Below are 16,947 nucleotides of genomic sequence, written 5' to 3' on the forward strand. Positions count from 1 at the left end.
AATCTACTGTAATCTTTTCAGACAATAGCTTTCGCAAGAGCAGTGTGGTTAGAAAAATGGAGAGCAAATGGAAGAAGTTCTTCCTAATCGATGGCTTGACTGTGAAGAGAAGCGGGCAGTTGTCTGCGGTAAAGACACCAAAGGTTGGAGGCAGAAAAGATTGCTTCACCTTTCAACCTGTCAAACAGAAGATGATCTCAGGTAAATATTGACTACATATTGATGATGGTATATTCATTATAAGATTGTATTGTCAGTAAGTAATGTCATTTTGGTTTGTAGATGCAGGAATGATATGATTAGGACTATACCACCGGCCAGTCAGACAGTGCAACCTAAGAGCCTCTAGAGAGAGCTTTGCAGAAGCTGTATCAAGTAAGGATGTGTGGCTGTATTTTAGAACCTATTTTCTCAGATAAAGATGGTGACCCTCATCCAGTTGTGTCCAAGACACGAATGTATATCTGTGGTCATCTAAAATGTTGTGTTAGTGGTGAAGCGGATCACAAAACTCAGATTTTTGGATTGGATGATTTTTCGAATCAAAAAGGTAAAAGGGAGACAACTTTGAAAGTGTAGTCATTTTTTTGTTCAGAATTTCATTTAATTTATTAATTACACAAAAACAATACAGATATTTTAGGCTTTTTTTATACATTTGATCATTATGGCTTATAGCTCAAAAATGAGAAATCAATTATTAGAATATTTTAGTTTGAGTAAATTACTGCTCAGACAGTATAAATCTAGTGAATCGCTCTGTATAGTTCAGCATAAGCAACCACAATCATGGGGAAGGCTGCTGACTTCACAGCTGTCCAGGAGGCAGTCATTGACACCCTTTACAAGGAGGGTAAGCCAGAGTAGGTTGTTGTTGAAAGGGCTGACCTGCGTCTCACACAAAGGAGCTACAACTGCTGCATTCCTAATATCAAGTCAGTGCAGCAGTCTACTAGGATATCGTAGAGCACTTCATGCTTCTATCTACTGACAAGCTTTATGGAGATACACATTTCCTCTCCCAGCAGGTTTTAGCTGACCATGATAGCACTGTGCTTGATTAGCCAGTCAACTCTTCAGACCTGTTGAGAGGAAGATGAGAAACCCCGACCCAGCAGTACAGACAAACTGAAGGCTACTATCAAAGCAACCTTCAGAAACATCACAGCAGCGCCACAAGCTGATTGCCTTCATGCCACGCCTCACAAATATTCCAATTGTTTCTGCCATATTTCCAGTTACCCCAAATAAGAATGTGGATCGGATTAACCATGTACACTATAACATACTGCGCCTGACTAATATCACTCGAGATGCAGTAGTCATCCGGGTTACATAGAGGGTGAACGTGACCCGGAGGAAAGATGGACATCCAGGCAGATGGAAAAGACTGAGAATCTACAATGACAACATGGCACTTGACCCAAATCCCCCTGGCCCTCCGGCCAAATACAAATTATATGTACTTTTTTTATACATTTGAAAAACATGCATATCGCTCAATTACATTCCACACACAAAAATAATATTTCCAAATATATTTAAATATATAGAGAGATAGAGAGGTTCTCATGCAGAGATTTTACATTATACATATACATTTGTTTTGGGGAAGAAAAAAAGAAAAAAAAAAAAATATATATATATATATATATATATAAAGATAAGATAGTCAATAAGATATTGTATATATGTTGTTTTTAAACTGAGAACCAAAACAAATGTATTTTAAAATACTATTTAAGATTATTTAAGATAATATTTTAATTGCAACCATAGGTGATAAATAACATTTCAATATATGTTTTTCCATTTGGGACAAAAAAAAGATAAATTAAGAGCTAAAGCTACGGTGCATTCCAGTTCTAGGCAGTTGCTAGACTGTTGCTATGGTATTACAGGTGGTTTCCACAGTGTTGCTAGCTGGCTGCTATGGTACACCTTGCATTAAAATGTGTTTTAATGTGATCAGATCAAGTTCGGATTTCACATGACCACAGGAAAAGCCAGGTGTAAACACCCCAGAACGCATTCTGATTGGATGAGTGTGGTCAGAGACGGACCTCGCCCACATTAATACACTAATAAAGTGGAAAACTGAATCGGGTCTTGGTTGGTCACACTAGACATGCTTTTTAGTGGCTAGTGTGAACAGAATCTGGTAGAACAGGCTCTGTGTGTGGTTCCCAGAGTGGATCCTATTACTGCCAGAGAGCTCACTCCTTTAGCATTAGCACCCCTATGCTGTTTTAGTGCTATGTTAGCACAAAGTTGGCTAAAGAAGCACCAAGTAGTAAAGAAAGCTAATCAGATATGACCAAAAATGTATAAACATATAATGAATATATTATATATAATTCACCTTTTTTAATGTTTGTGCTTCATACATCACAACCAATCAGAAATTCACATCAGGATTGAGCTGTGGAGCAGTGAGGAGCTGTGTTCTCTGGAATGATGGTGGTGGAGCTCCATCCAGTACTTCTGGGGTGAGTATCCAACATCCTGACCTCACTAACACTAAAGTCAAAAGAAACACTGAATGAGCAATTGTCCCAGTAAGTGCAACTAGAAGGGGTGTCCACAAATATTTGGACATGTCGTGTACATAGGTGAGTTGTAAGACTTTCAAAGGATATGCGTGACTATTTACACATTAGCTTTTGCTATTCAGTTAAATACAAAGGTCTCTCGCTCGCTCTCTCTCTCACTCTCTCGCTCGCTTCCTACAGTGCACAGTCAGTAACTCCAGCTCTATCTCTGCTAATCAATCAGCTTATTGTACTATTCCATGGAACAGATCGGTGCTCACACCTTGCCTGAGCGCAGGCCTCTGCCTAGCACCACTTACCGCCCCGGTGTGTGCAAACAGTAGAGTAATATACCTGCGCCCCAAGCCAGGTCCCTGACCGGGCAGCTAACTCACAACAGGAAAGTCAAAGTTCTTCTGGTGGAGCTGTGCTGAATCCCTGTATGTCAGTGTCCGGGTTAGAGCAACACCGTGTAACAGTTTACGCTTAAATCAGCAGCTCCAGGATCATGCTGAAGCTCCACTGACTGCAGCAGGGAGGATGCTGCTTCTGGATCTCTCAGACCTCAACAGGTTGGTTGCTACGGTACTGCTAAGCAGTTGCTGAGATGTTGATAGGCAGTTGCGAAGGGCTCGCTAGGTGGTTGCTATGATGTTGCTATGGTAAAGCTGTTGGTTGCTAAGGTGTTGCTATGGAAACAGGTTGGTTGCTAAAGTATTGCTAAACATTTGCGGAGTTTTTAGGATGTTGCTAGATGGTTGCTAAGGTGTCGCTACGGTATAGTTGTTGGTTACTAAGGTGTTGCTAGGTAGTTGCTATGGTAACAAGTTAGTTGCTATGGTCTTGCTAGATGTTTGATAAGTTGTTACTACGGTATAGAGGTTGCTAGTTAGTTGTTGAGGTGAGGGTAGATTTTTGCTAAGGGCTTGCTAGGTGGTTGCTAAGGTTTTGCTATGGCATAGCTGTTGGTTGCTAAGGTGTTATGTGGTAGCTAAGGTGCTACTATGAAAAATTCTGACGAATCTCAGCTCTCTCTGTAATGAGACCTCGTGTGACTCACAGCACTATATAAAAACATAATCTGGCCCCGAACCTGAAAAACATGAAGTCCTTAGTGATTTCCTGAGTGTCCCCTGGTCAGTTCTACGATCTAAGATTATGTTTTGTGGAAAGGGCAGAGTCTCCAGATTCAGGAGGCGTTTGAACCATGTTTCTGTGCTGTATTATCCCAAAGATATTAATAGAAACGCGGAGACAACATCGTAAAAAAGCACTAATTAGCATTAGCATTAAACAGTAGCATTTATTAGATCCCAAAAAGAGGACCTGTCCCAGAAAAGGGGGGCATCCGGTCACCCTGTCTGACCACTCCCAAAGGAGCTGGTTCAGTTGTTTGAGTTTGAAGGTGTCGTATTACTGGACAACAGTGAGGGTTCCGCCGTTCCTTGTTTACTTTGGTTACCATGGTTACGCCATGACCAGAGGTTTAGTACAGTTCCCTGCAGCAGCCAATGGCAGTGGCCAAGTGGCCCAAAATCCGAGTGCGAATGTAACCAGTGCAGCCTTTGCCTGGCTACGAGTGTCTGGTGAGCCCTGTCAGCCACCGTAGTCAAGGTGATGCGCTGTTTTCCCCCTCCCCTTACGGAAGCGCCAGGTGGATACAATCGGGGTGAGCATTAGCTTTAGCATATATACATACGGCGGTGCTGGGTGTATGGAGAGCTTCATTCTGCTAGGGTCTGTTGTGACTTCGGCGACGGTCATCAGACGGTAGGTTACTTCTAAAAGTGGTGCTACGTTGAGTTGCGGTTAAATATTAAGGTGTAATGTCCCTGTGCAGGTGTGTTGGCGTGCCGGTCTATGCAAGCTTCCCCCTCTTCTGAGTCTGTGGTGCATTAGCACAGAGCTCTCGGAAACAGCTTAAACACTGTAGCCATTTGTTGTGGATTCACTGCGCTTTTACCGCTCCTGTAAGCAGGTTGTGCTGAGACAGCGTCTAACAGTAGGTAAGTACGCGGTAGTACGAATAGCTTTGCGTGTTTACTGGTAGCTTATGCGGCTAACGTCTGTTTTATGTAGGTGTAATGTGGATTGGTGCAACAGCTAACTGGGTGTGAGCTTGTGCATAGCAGCAGCTAAAGCGTCCTGTGTGAGCGTCGCCATTGACCAGTCCAGGTGGCGCCGGACTATTGGAACGTGCAGACCTGAAAGCAACTACTCGTCATCTCTTGTTTTAATAATAAATGTTTAATACCTACATGGTGAAATTGGAGCCGCTGCTGTTTTGCTGGGTTTGTTACTTTTGTTTGGTTGGTTTTGTTCTTTTTCTATTTTGTTTCCTAGTTTTATTTTGATTTGCCTTTGTTTATTATTTTGTTTGATTACTTTGCTGCTTGGTTGTTTTGTTCTATTTGAATTGATTTTGTTATTTTTGCATTTAATGATTTGGTTATCAATTGATGGCTTTATGCTGTGCATTTTTGGTTAATTGATTTACTGTTTCATTTCATTTGGCAGCAGTTCTTGGTTTATCGTGTGGAATATTTTAAAGAATTATTTTTTTTTGTTTGTTTATTATTATTATTATTATTATTATTATTATTGGTTATTTGTGGGAGATCATTCTGGCTGTGGGGAGTCCTCTGGTTCCAGTGATCAGAGCCATTGTGGATTCTAATTGTGTCTCTTCTTCTTATAGGACATCTGGATGCTCCTTTCCTGTCTGTTCACTCGTGGTTTGGCACCTTACTTGCGGTGGTGTGAGTTCACGTGCACTGCACTTTTGCGTGTGTGTGTGTGTGTGTGTGTGTGTGTGTGTGTGTGTGTGTGTGTGTATTGGAGACTTTAGAATGCAGACAGGGCTAGGCCACCTGTAATTGGACGCCCACAGCCGATATCCCAGTTCTTTGGAGCTCCTGTAATTTTGTTATTATATTCTTTGTTTATTTTTCTTATTGTGTTTGTTGTTAATTTTAAATAATATTAATAAATGAGTGATTTTATACATGGTGGTGAATAAACCTTTCTAATTACCTCAATCCATGTCTCTGAATATTGTTCAGGCTTACCTGTGTGTCTAGGTGCTTTTAAGATTTATAGAATATTTCCTGGGGTGAAATTCCCCAGGTGGCGTAGTCGGGTGTTGCTATACTACCACAGGTCACATTTGTGGCGTTAGTCGGCAGGATTGAATTACAGAGACGTGTCTTTGAGGTTTTTGGTTTGATTTATTCTTTTCTTCCCAGTCTTTTTTTTTTACTAGAAGTTTTTTTTTGGCCATTTAAGCGAAACAGCAGTTGGCTCATCAGGGTTTAGTGTGCATTTGGGTGCTGGTGTGGAGTACTGAAGGGAATTTTTTTTTGTCTCTCCCCCTTTCCCTATTCTAATTATGGCAAGTGAGCTCCAAGAGCTGAGAGATCTTGTGCGCCAACTTAAGGCAGACAATGAGCGTCTTTTACAAGAACAAGCTGCAGTGCAGTCAGGGGAAGGACCCAGTAATGCTAGTTCAGACCCTCTAGAACCAGTAGGTATTCGTGCACCTCCTGAAAGGTTGCTATATATCCCTCGTGAACGGAAGTGTCCCATGTTTAGAGGCAGGACCGGGATCAGTATTGAGGAGTGGGTTGATGAGGTACATGCCAGCATTCGTGCTCGTCATTTAGGGCCCCTTGACCAGGCTTATTTTATGTTGGACCATTTGGAGGGTGAAGCCAAAGATGAAATAAAGTATAGACCAAGAGTAGAAAGGGAAGATCCATGTAAGATTTTATCTATCCTTAGAGAGTTGTATGGGTGTTCTAAATCATATGTTGCTTTGCAGGAGAGCTTCTTTAGTCGTAAGCAGTTGGATGGAGAGTCTTTGCAAGAATATTCACATGCCCTTTTAGCTTTAATGGATAGAATTCAGAACTGTGCTCCTAACATGGTGCCCGATGCTGATGTGCTGGTGCGTGACCAGTTTGTGGAACATGTCAATGATTCTGCTCTTTGCAGGGAGTTGAAGCGGCTAGTCCGGCTGACGCCAACACTTTCCATGTTGCAGGTGCGCACCGAGGCCATCCGGTGGGAGCAGGAGGGTAGGCCGAGTGATAATAGTAGAGGTAGGAGTTACTCCGTCCCTTCTATGTGTGCATTACAACTGTCTAGACAGTCACCTGGCCCTCAACCTTCTTTAGCCCACCCTAGCTCATCAGAAATGGCAGAATTAAAGGCGATGCTTGTTAAACAGCAAGAACAGATAAACCAGTTGACACAGAGTATTGCTAGTCTACAAGTTCCCGTTCACTCTTCTAGGTCTATACGGTCCAATGTAATTTGTAGGCGTTGCCAGCAATCTGGGCATTATGCTCGAGAGTGTGATAATGAGCGAGCTTCTGGGCGCCCTGGTGGTGTAATGCGTCAGCCCCGTGGTACTTCTTATTCTCAGCCAGCGGAAAACTAGCTCCCTCCAGTGTGCAGAGCCACACATTGGGAGGGGACCAAATAGGCTCTATGCTACCTAGTTCAGTGAGGCATTCTCAGGTAACCTCTTTAATAGGCCAGTGTCCAAAAGTAGCAGTTCGGTTGGGGGGTGTAGTAGTTGATTGTTTGCTAGACACTGGGTCGATGGTGTCTACTATCACGGAAAGCTTCTTTCAGCAGCATCTTCAGGGTAAACTGCAGTCTTGTCGGTGGCTACAGTTGCGTGCTGCTAATGGGTTGGATATTCCCTATGTGGGTTATGTGGAGTTGCAGGTTGAGGTGCTGGGCAAACTTATCCTAGACCGTGGTTGGTTGGTTGTAAAGGATTCCCCAGGGTCTGCTGGTTCAGTGCCAGGTGTTCTGGGCATGAATGTCATTCGTGAGTGTTATCACGAATTGTTTGGCCAGCATGGCTCCTCATTATTCAGTCAACCTCCAGTAGTACATGCTTCACCACCTTGGCAACAGGCTCTGCAATACTGCCATCAGACCTCTGGTAGGTCCTTTATAGCACCAGCCAGAGTAGCAAGAGTGAGGGGCCGCAGGCCTATATTCATTCCAGCAGGCACTCTGAAAATGGTTGCTGCTACATGTTGTAGCCAGCTAGGTGAGGCCCCTGAAGGTGTTTTGTTTGAACCTTTTAATAATTCTTCTTCTTTACCAGATGGCCTGTTGATCTCTACCTCCTTGGTTAAGGTAGCTCGGGGGACAGTATATGTTCCAGTGGTGAATGTGGGGCAGGCGAGGGTAGCTTTGCATCCCCGTTGTCCTTTGGGCTTGCTGTCCCAAGCCCAAGTTGTGAGTTTGCCTGCTGGAGTCACTGAAGTGGTGAGGGAAGTCCCTGCTGTGGTAGCCCTAGCCCAGGCTCAGGTAGCCCAAGTCAGCCCTATTTTAGAGCAGATTGAGGGTCTAGATTTGTCCAGTCTTTCTTCTGAAGAGCAGATTCGGGTGAAGTCTCTGCTGCAGAAGTATGCTTCTGTATTCTCTGCATTTGAGGGGGATCTTGGTTGCACTGGGCTAATTTCTCATGACATCCCTTTGCTTGATGATGCACCAGTGAGGCAACGTTATCGGCGCATTCCTCCATCTGACTATGATGCAGTGAAGGCGCACATTAGACAGTTGCTTGATAGCCGTGTTATTCGGGAAAGTTGTAGTCCCTATGCCTCACCCATTGTATTGGTAAAGAAGAAAAATGGCAATCTCCGTATGTGTGTCGACTACCGTCAGCTTAATAATAAAACCAGGAAGGATGCATTTCCCCTTCCTCGTATTGAGGAAACTTTGGATGCTTTGTCAGGGGCTCAGTGGTTTACCACTATGGATTTGGCCAGTGGGTATAATCAGATTTCGGTTACTGAGCAGGACCGTCCCAAAACAGCCTTTTGTACCCCCTTTGGTCTTTTCGAGTTCAATCGTATGCCGTTTGGTTTGTGTAATGCCCCAAGTACGTTCCAGAGGCTCATGGAAAGAATGTTTGGTGACCAGAATTGTCAGTCCCTGCTGTTGTACTTGGATGATATTATCGTTTTTTCTTCTGACATCGACCAGCATGTGGGACGCTTGGAGCTTGTGCTGAGTCGACTGCAGCAAGAAGGCTTGAAGGCAAATCTGGAGAAATGTTGTTTCTTTCAACAACAAGTCCGGTACTTGGGCCACCTTGTATCAAACCAGGGTGTGTCTACAGACCCTGAAAAGGTATCCGCTGTGGCTAATTGGCCACGTCCGACTTCAGTCCCTGAGTTGCGTTCCTTTCTTGGTTTTGCTAGTTATTATCGGCGGTTTATTCAAGGGTTCTCGAAATTGGCTGGCCCATTGCACCATCTAGTAGCTGAGGTGGGTGGGACAAAGACTCGGAGAGGCCAAGGGCCGCGTCTAGTAGATGTTTGGTCCCAAGCATGTGAGTCTAGCTTTCAGGAGCTGAAGTCAAAATTGGTTAATGCTCCCACTCTGGCTTTTGCTAACTTCTCCCTTCCTTTTATTTTAGAAGTTGATGCTAGTCATCAGGGGTTGGGAGCAGTATTATCTCAGGAGCAGGATGGTCGAGTTCGTCCAATTGCCTATGCTAGCCGTAGCCTTAACCCCAATGAGAAAATGTACAGTTCGATGAAGCTTGAGTTCCTGGGTCTGAAGTGGGCCATGACCGAAAAGTTTAGGGAATACCTTTGGGGCCAGCAGTGTGTGGTGTGGACAGATAATAATCCGTTGAGCCATTTGGATACTGCCAAGTTGGGTGCCACCGAGCAACGGTGGGTGGCTCAGTTGTCTGCATTCCATTATACTGTTCGGTATCGGCCAGGGCGAACAAATAAAAATGCAGACTCATTATCTCGGCAGTGTTCATCGGCTCTAGCGTTGCCGTTGGAACCAGCCATGGGAGGGTCATGCTTACCCTTGACCCTTCAACAGCAGGCCATGGGGAGATGTGAGGCACAACCGGTGGCTCAATATTCAATTTTTGCCTTTCCCTCTCGTACCCCTGCTGATTTGAAGCAACTACAAGAAGCTGATTCGGGTATTGGTGCATTTCTCCCGTTCTGGCAGGAGCAGAGGTTGCCCAGTCGATTAGTCCGGGAAGGGTTACCAGCTCGAACGCAAGGTTTTTTGCGTCAGTGGGAGAGAATAGTTGCTGTTGATGGACTGTTGCATCGTAGGATCCTCAAACCAGAAGGGGGAGAAGAGGTTTTTCAGCTGTTACTTCCTGAGAGTCTGCAGGAGGAGGTTTTACATCAACTCCATGATAATCTTGGCCACCAAGGTGTAGAGCGTACCACCAGATTGGTAAGAGAAAGATGTTACTGGCCAGGGATGGCTAGTGATATTAAACTATGGTGTCAGAAATGTGAGAGATGTACTCTTGCCAAACCCCCACAAGTGAGGCCCCGGGCTCCTTTAGGGCACCTGTTGGCTTCAAGGCCAAATGAGGTTGTGGCCATTGACTTCTCTTTCCTAGAGCCTGCTAGGGATGGCACTGAACAGGTGTTGGTGTTAACTGATGTTTTCTCCAAGTTTACTCTAGTTGTACCTACACGTGATCAGAGGGCTTCTACCGTGGCAAGTGTGCTGATTAAAGACTGGTTTTATCGGTATGGGGTTCCAGCCCGGTTGCATTCGGACTGTGGTCGGAGTTTTGAGAGTGCTCTTGTGCACCAACTTTGTGATCTTTACGGGGTCCAGAAGACTCACACTACCCCCTACCACCCCCAAGGTAATGGCCAATGCGAGAGGTTTAACCGCACTATGCATAACCTGTTACGTACCTTGTCCCATGAGCAGAAAACTCGCTGGCCTGATTATTTGCCTCAGCTTGTGTTCAGTTATAACTCTGCTGTTCATCAGTCTACAGGGGAATCTCCTCATTTTCTGATGTTTGGACAGGAACCCCAGCTCCCAGTAGATTTTCTGCTAGGTAGAGTGGAGGCAGTAGAGGGTGGAGGAATCTGTGACTGGGTTCAGGAGCATCAGCGGCGCCTTCAAGTGGCTTTTGAGGGGGCTAGGGAGAGACTGCAAGCTGCAGCCCAACGCAGGAAGGAACGTTATGACCAGTTCGTGAAGCCTAACCCATTGGAAGTGGGACAGTTGGTTTATTTGCGGGACAACTCGGTGCGAGGGCGTAATAAGATCCAGGATGCTTGGAGTGCAGTTGTCCATAAGGTAGTGAGGGCACCGGAACCTGGTGGAGTGGTATATTCTGTGTCCCCAGTGCAAGACCCTGACCGAGTGCAACAAGTACATCGAGTGATGTTGAAGCCGGTTCCTCAGAGTCCACCTGTAGTGGCTCCTCAGGTGGTAAACCCAAGTTTAGGGGTGGAGAGTGACCAAAGGTGCGGAGAAGATCCAGGGCAGTGGGTTGTCGTTGGTACTGCTCAGGATCCGCCTAGACCTCCTCAGCCGTCCCACACTGATCCAACTGTAGAGAACCCTGCAGAGGTAAGCCCACTAGCCAGTGTAGGAGTTGGTGCTGTAGTGCCCATTGAGTCCCTGACAGAAGCATGCAGCCCTCAGTTGGAGGCCAGGCGACGGACGCCTCGGGTCAATGCTGGCCAGCACCGAAATCTCTATCATTTACCAGTGTCAGTGGGGGGTAATGGGACTGCACCTTCTCAGGTACCTGGCTCAAGCAATTGGACACGGGCATATTTTAGACCATGGGATTAGTTGTGTTTGTATGGGATTGGTCTGTCTGCGGGACGCCGACACAATGTGTGGGAGTAGAATGTAACCAGTGCAGCCTTTGCCTGGCTACGAGTGTCTGGTGAGCCCTGTCAGCCACCGTAGTCAAGGTGATGCGCTGTTTTCCCCCTCCCCTTACGGAAGCGCCAGGTGGATACAATCGGGGTGAGCATTAGCTTTAGCATATATACATACGGCGGTGCTGGGTGTATGGAGAGCTTCATTCTGCTAGGGTCTGTTGTGACTTCGGCGACGGTCATCAGACGGTAGGTTACTTCTAAAAGTGGTGCTACGTTGAGTTGCGGTTAAATATTAAGGTGTAATGTCCCTGTGCAGGTGTGTTGGCGTGCCGGTCTATGCAAGCTTCCCCCTCTTCTGAGTCTGTGGTGCATTAGCACAGAGCTCTCGGAAACAGCTTAAACACTGTAGCCATTTGTTGTGGATTCACTGCGCTTTTACCGCTCCTGTAAGCAGGTTGTGCTGAGACAGCGTCTAACAGTAGGTAAGTACGCGGTAGTACGAATAGCTTTGCGTGTTTACTGGTAGCTTATGCGGCTAACGTCTGTTTTATGTAGGTGTAATGTGGATTGGTGCAACAGCTAACTGGGTGTGAGCTTGTGCATAGCAGCAGCTAAAGCGTTCTGTGGGAGCGTCGCCATTGACCAGTCCAGGTGGCGCCGGACTATTGGAACGTGCAGACCTGAAAGCAACTACTCGTCATCTCTTGTTTTAATAATAAATGTTTAATACCTACATGGTGAAATTGGAGCCGCTGCTGTTTTGCTGGGTTTGTTACTTTTGTTTGGTTGGTTTTGTTCTTTTTCTATTTTGTTTCCTAGTTTTATTTTGATTTGCCTTTGTTTATTATTTTGTTTGATTACTTTGCTGCTTGGTTGTTTTGTTCTATTTGAATTGATTTTGTTATTTTTGCATTTAATGATTTGGTTATCAATTGATGGCTTTATGCTGTGCATTTTTGGTTAATTGATTTACTGTTTCATTTCATTTGGCAGCAGTTCTTGGTTTATCGTGTGGAATATTTTAAAGAATTATTTTTTTTTGTTTGTTTATTATTATTATTATTATTATTATTATTATTGGTTATTTGTGGGAGATCATTCTGGCTGTGGGGAGTCCTCTGGTTCCAGTGATCAGAGCCATTGTGGATTCTAATTGTGTCTCTTCTTCTTATAGGACATCTGGATGCTCCTTTCCTGTCTGTTCACTCGTGGTTTGGCACCTTACTTGCGGTGGTGTGAGTTCACGTGCACTGCACTTTTGCGTGTGTGTGTGTGTGTGTGTGTGTGTGTGTGTGTGTGTGTGTGTGTGTGTGTGTATTGGAGACTTTAGAATGCAGACAGGGCTAGGCCACCTGTAATTGGACGCCCACAGCCGATATCCCAGTTCTTTGGAGCTCCTGTAATTTTGTTATTATATTCTTTGTTTATTTTTCTTATTGTGTTTGTTGTTAATTTTAAATAATATTAATAAATGAGTGATTTTATACATGGTGGTGAATAAACCTTTCTAATTACCTCAATCCATGTCTCTGAATATTGTTCAGGCTTACCTGTGTGTCTAGGTGCTTTTAAGATTTATAGAATATTTCCTGGGGTGAAATTCCCCAGGTGGCGTAGTCGGGTGTTGCTATACTACCACAGGTCACACACAGCTTTTACAAATGTCAGTCGATGATGTCATAAAGGCCCCTTTGACATCACCGTGACATCACAGCCCCACAAAGCAGTATAAATAGACCCTGCAGAGCTCACCTTCCTCACTCTGAGCCTTTTACTCACACAGTGCAAAGGAGCAGTCAGCGCCAGGAGCAGGTCCAGAGAACCATGACCGACACCGGGGAGATGGACCAATGGAAGGCCGAGCGGGAGTCCCTCCTGTTTCAGCTGGAGGAACTGAAGGCAGAGCTGGAGACCAAGGAACTGCAGATGGAGAATGCCAAAGAGACAGTCGAGAAGGAGAAGGCAGCAAGGCTGAGGGAGCAGAAAGCCAACACAAGGAGGCACAATCGCTGGGTCAAGAAGGTCAACACAACGAAGGAACAGGAAATTGAAAAGGAGACCTCTGACCTACGTGCTCAAATCCAGGACCTGGAGGAGGCCAAGCAGGAAGTAATAGACTCGCTGGACTTCAAGACTGAAGCCCTACGGCAGGTCAGTGAGGAGCTGGCAGACAGCAAACATAGGGAGAGCGAGTTCAGGGCATTCGCAGATCAGCTGTACGTCCTGCAACATGGAGCTGCATGCATGGTACTGGCGGATGAGGCAGGAGCTGGACGTCCTGCAACATGAAAGGGCTCAGACAGAGGCGCTGGACAGGGAATACAAGCTGGTATCGGCTCTTCCTCCCATTGCAATGCAGAAGCAGAGGGTGATGGAGGAGCTGAAGCAGAAGACTGCAGCTGAGGAGAGGGCTGCTGAGGAGAAGGCCGCTGCTGAGGAGAAGGCCGCTGCTGAGGAGAAGGCCGCTGCTGAGGAGAAGGCCGCTGCGGAGAAGGCCGCTGAAGAGAAGGCCGCTGAGGAGAGGGCCGCTGCGGAGAGGGCCGCTGCGGAGAGGGCCGCTGCGGAGAGGGCCGCTGCTGGGAGGGCCGCTGAGGAGAAGGCAGCCAAGAAGCAGAGGAAGGCCAGAAAGGGCAGGGCGAGGCTTAAAGGCTTCTGGAGCCGACTCTCTGCTGCATTCAGAAGGAGGAAGTGAGAGAGGGAGACAGAAACTGAAACCGAAACCGAAACAGAAGAAGGGAACAAAAAAGGGAATAAATGAAAGGAACAGAAGAAGGCAACAGAAAGAGAGAGACAGAATGACGATGAAGATGAAGGGAATGAGAGAGACAGAAGGGAAGAGAAAAAGACAGAGTGACGATGAAGATGAAGGGAATGAGAGACACAGAAGAAGGGAAGAGAGAGACAGACAGACAATGAGGAAAAATGAGAGAGACAGAAGAAGGGAAGAGAAAGAGAGACAGAGTGACGATGAAGATGAAGGGAATGAGAGAGACACAGAAGAAGGGAGGAGAAAGAGAGACAGAATGACGATGAAGATGAAGGGAATGAGAGACAGAAGAAGGGAGGAGAAAGAGAGACAGAGTGACGATGAAGACGAAGGGAATGAGAGACAGAAGAAGGGAGGAGAAAGAGAGACAGAGTGACGATGAAGATGAAGGGAATGAGAGACACAGAAGAAGGGTAGAGAAAGAGACAGAGTGAAGAAGAAAAGAAATGAGAGAGAGACAGAAGAAGGGAAGAGAAAGAAAGTGAGGGGGGAAACGGGCATGTTAATCACAATGACATCATAAAATGGGCTGGATACCCAGCCTCAGAATTCTCAAATAATTAAACAAATCAGTCCCATTAATACATGAAATCAGCCTCATAAATGAAATCAGTCTCATGAATAAATGAAATCGGTCTCATAAATGAAATCAGTCCAATTAATAAATGAAATCGGTCTCATGAATAAATTAAATCTGCCTCAGTACATCATAGAGAGGAAAGTTAGTGAAAGTGGTTAGCTTTGTTGACTGGGATGGATACCTGATGCGTCAGGGTAACTAATAACCATGTTGTCTATATAACAGGGGCAGTGGTGGCTCAGCGGTTAGAGCTCCGGGCTGTCGATAACAGGGTTGTGGGTTCGATTCCCGGGCTCGGCAAGCTGCCACTGTTGGGCCCTTGAGCAAGGCCCTTTACCCTCTCTGCTCCCCGGGCGCTGGAGTTGGCTGCCCACCGCTCTGGGTGTGTGTGTGTACTCACTGCCCCTAACACGTGTGTGAGTGTGTGTGTTCACTACCAGATGGGTTAAATGCGGAGGACACATTTCGCTGTACAGTGACAAATACGTGCACCTTTACCTTTTACCTTTACATGTTGACAGACCCCTTGTGGTGTCCTGGGAATCAGGTTGTTTCCTGATCAATGGCTTGTGGCTTTGTTGACAGTCTGTTTTAGACTGTATGTATTACATGTTGCAGGAGGTTAATTAAGAGTTAAGCTGACATTAGGTTGACTAATGCCTTATAGGAAGATATCCCGTGATCTTAGTTTTAGACTTTGCTTAGGTCAAGTAATTCCAAACTTTTGTCTGAGTAATTAATTGTCAAGCAGTGTTTCGGTTATTCACACCAAGACTAATCTTGCGATAGACTAGTGAGGATAAAGGTTTCAGGATCCTAAAGCCAAGCATAGACTTGAGCTTAGTGATTTGAACACATGTCTGCATAAGTAATTATGTTTATGTAATTATGTTTCTGGGAAAGATCATTAATTACATTGCTATGAAAAGAAAGAAAATTGTCAAACTTACTCGCTAGGTTTGTACAATGGTGGTAGCAGATATGCTGTCTAATAATCTATAGACATATGCTGCACGCATTTAAAAGAGTTTGATATGGAAATAGTAAGCAGAATGCTGGACACTGCTGGAAGCCTGTTACCAAAATATTCTGCAGTAAACTACCAACACCCTGTAACTGCTGTGCTGGAAGCAAAAAGCTAAAGGGTAGAAATGTAATGTGTACAAAGGAAATTAAATGGTTATAAAGTTTGGAAGGTCGTTAATGGCGGATTCTGTATTCAAAGATGAGCAATGCAGAGACTGACCAGGAGAACTCCTAGGACCTCTGCTGTATGTGTAGAACACTTTAATTTGTTGTTTGATTTAACACACACACACACACACACACACACACACACACACACACACACGTTTTGTTTTTACTGTGTTTGTGTTTATTCTGCATTTAATAAAATACATGTTTTTACTGTATTTGTGTTTGCAGTTATTCTAAAAGATTAGTTTTACTGTTTTCATAGTGTTTTTATTTTACTGTATTTGATCTAATTCTGACCACAGCTGTAGTCACTTAGACCCCTTTTACTCCTGGTCACTTCATGGAACTGGGCTCTGGGCTGTATCCTGATAAGATTTTAGCCTCATGTCTTTACACTTGGTAATCAAAAGCGTCTCCGGTTAGTCAGACTAAAATCTGATCTCTGTGTGGGAGGAAATATGCAGATTCGTCCACTGAGTGGTAGCTATCACTGGTGTACTGGTGTAACCCCGCTGTCTCAGTCCCTCAATAAAGCAAGTTTCAGTGTAATCAGAGAGAATGCAGCAAAATAGTTCCTCTTCTCTTCATTGTAGAGTCCCCCTGTCCTGCACGTTTTATTGCAGGGGTGTTCAGTCTTATCTGCAAAGTGCCGTGTAGCTGCAGGTTCTCCATCCTAAACAAGCTGCAGGACACAATAAAGCAATTTTTTAATAATGCAATAGCATTAAACATTTTTGATAATGTAATAGCAGTGATGTGTGAAGATTAAGACACACCTAGGGCTGGGCCTAAATGTCCAAATATTATGTTAAAGGACCATAAACTCCATTTTTCCTCTTTTCTCTTCAGTCCTACTTAGTGTTTGTGGAGTTTTGTGAATCATAAATCACATTTTATCTCTTACAATTAAAACTGGCTGTTTTTGTTTATTACAGTGTCTTTAAGATATATGTAAATGAGCTTTGTTCTGATTAGCTGTGTTTCTCTAAAGTTCAAGCTCTTAACTATGGAGTGAAGCATTTGTGAAGTTGGATGAGATGTATGAAGTGGAGAATTTAGCATTTCATTTCAGGTCATTTCTCCTGTGTGGGGTGAAACCTTTGCCGTTCTCGGTCAGGTACTTTAAACTACAGGATGTGGGAATTTATTTTAGGTCTTTTCAACTGTGTGAAATTCTGTTCCAGGTACTTTAACCTAGATACAGTGGAGTATGAAATG

The sequence above is a fragment of the Salminus brasiliensis genome, chromosome 24, assembly GCF_030463535.1.
Source record: "Salminus brasiliensis chromosome 24, fSalBra1.hap2, whole genome shotgun sequence".
Lineage (NCBI taxonomy): Eukaryota > Metazoa > Chordata > Actinopteri > Characiformes > Bryconidae > Salminus > Salminus brasiliensis.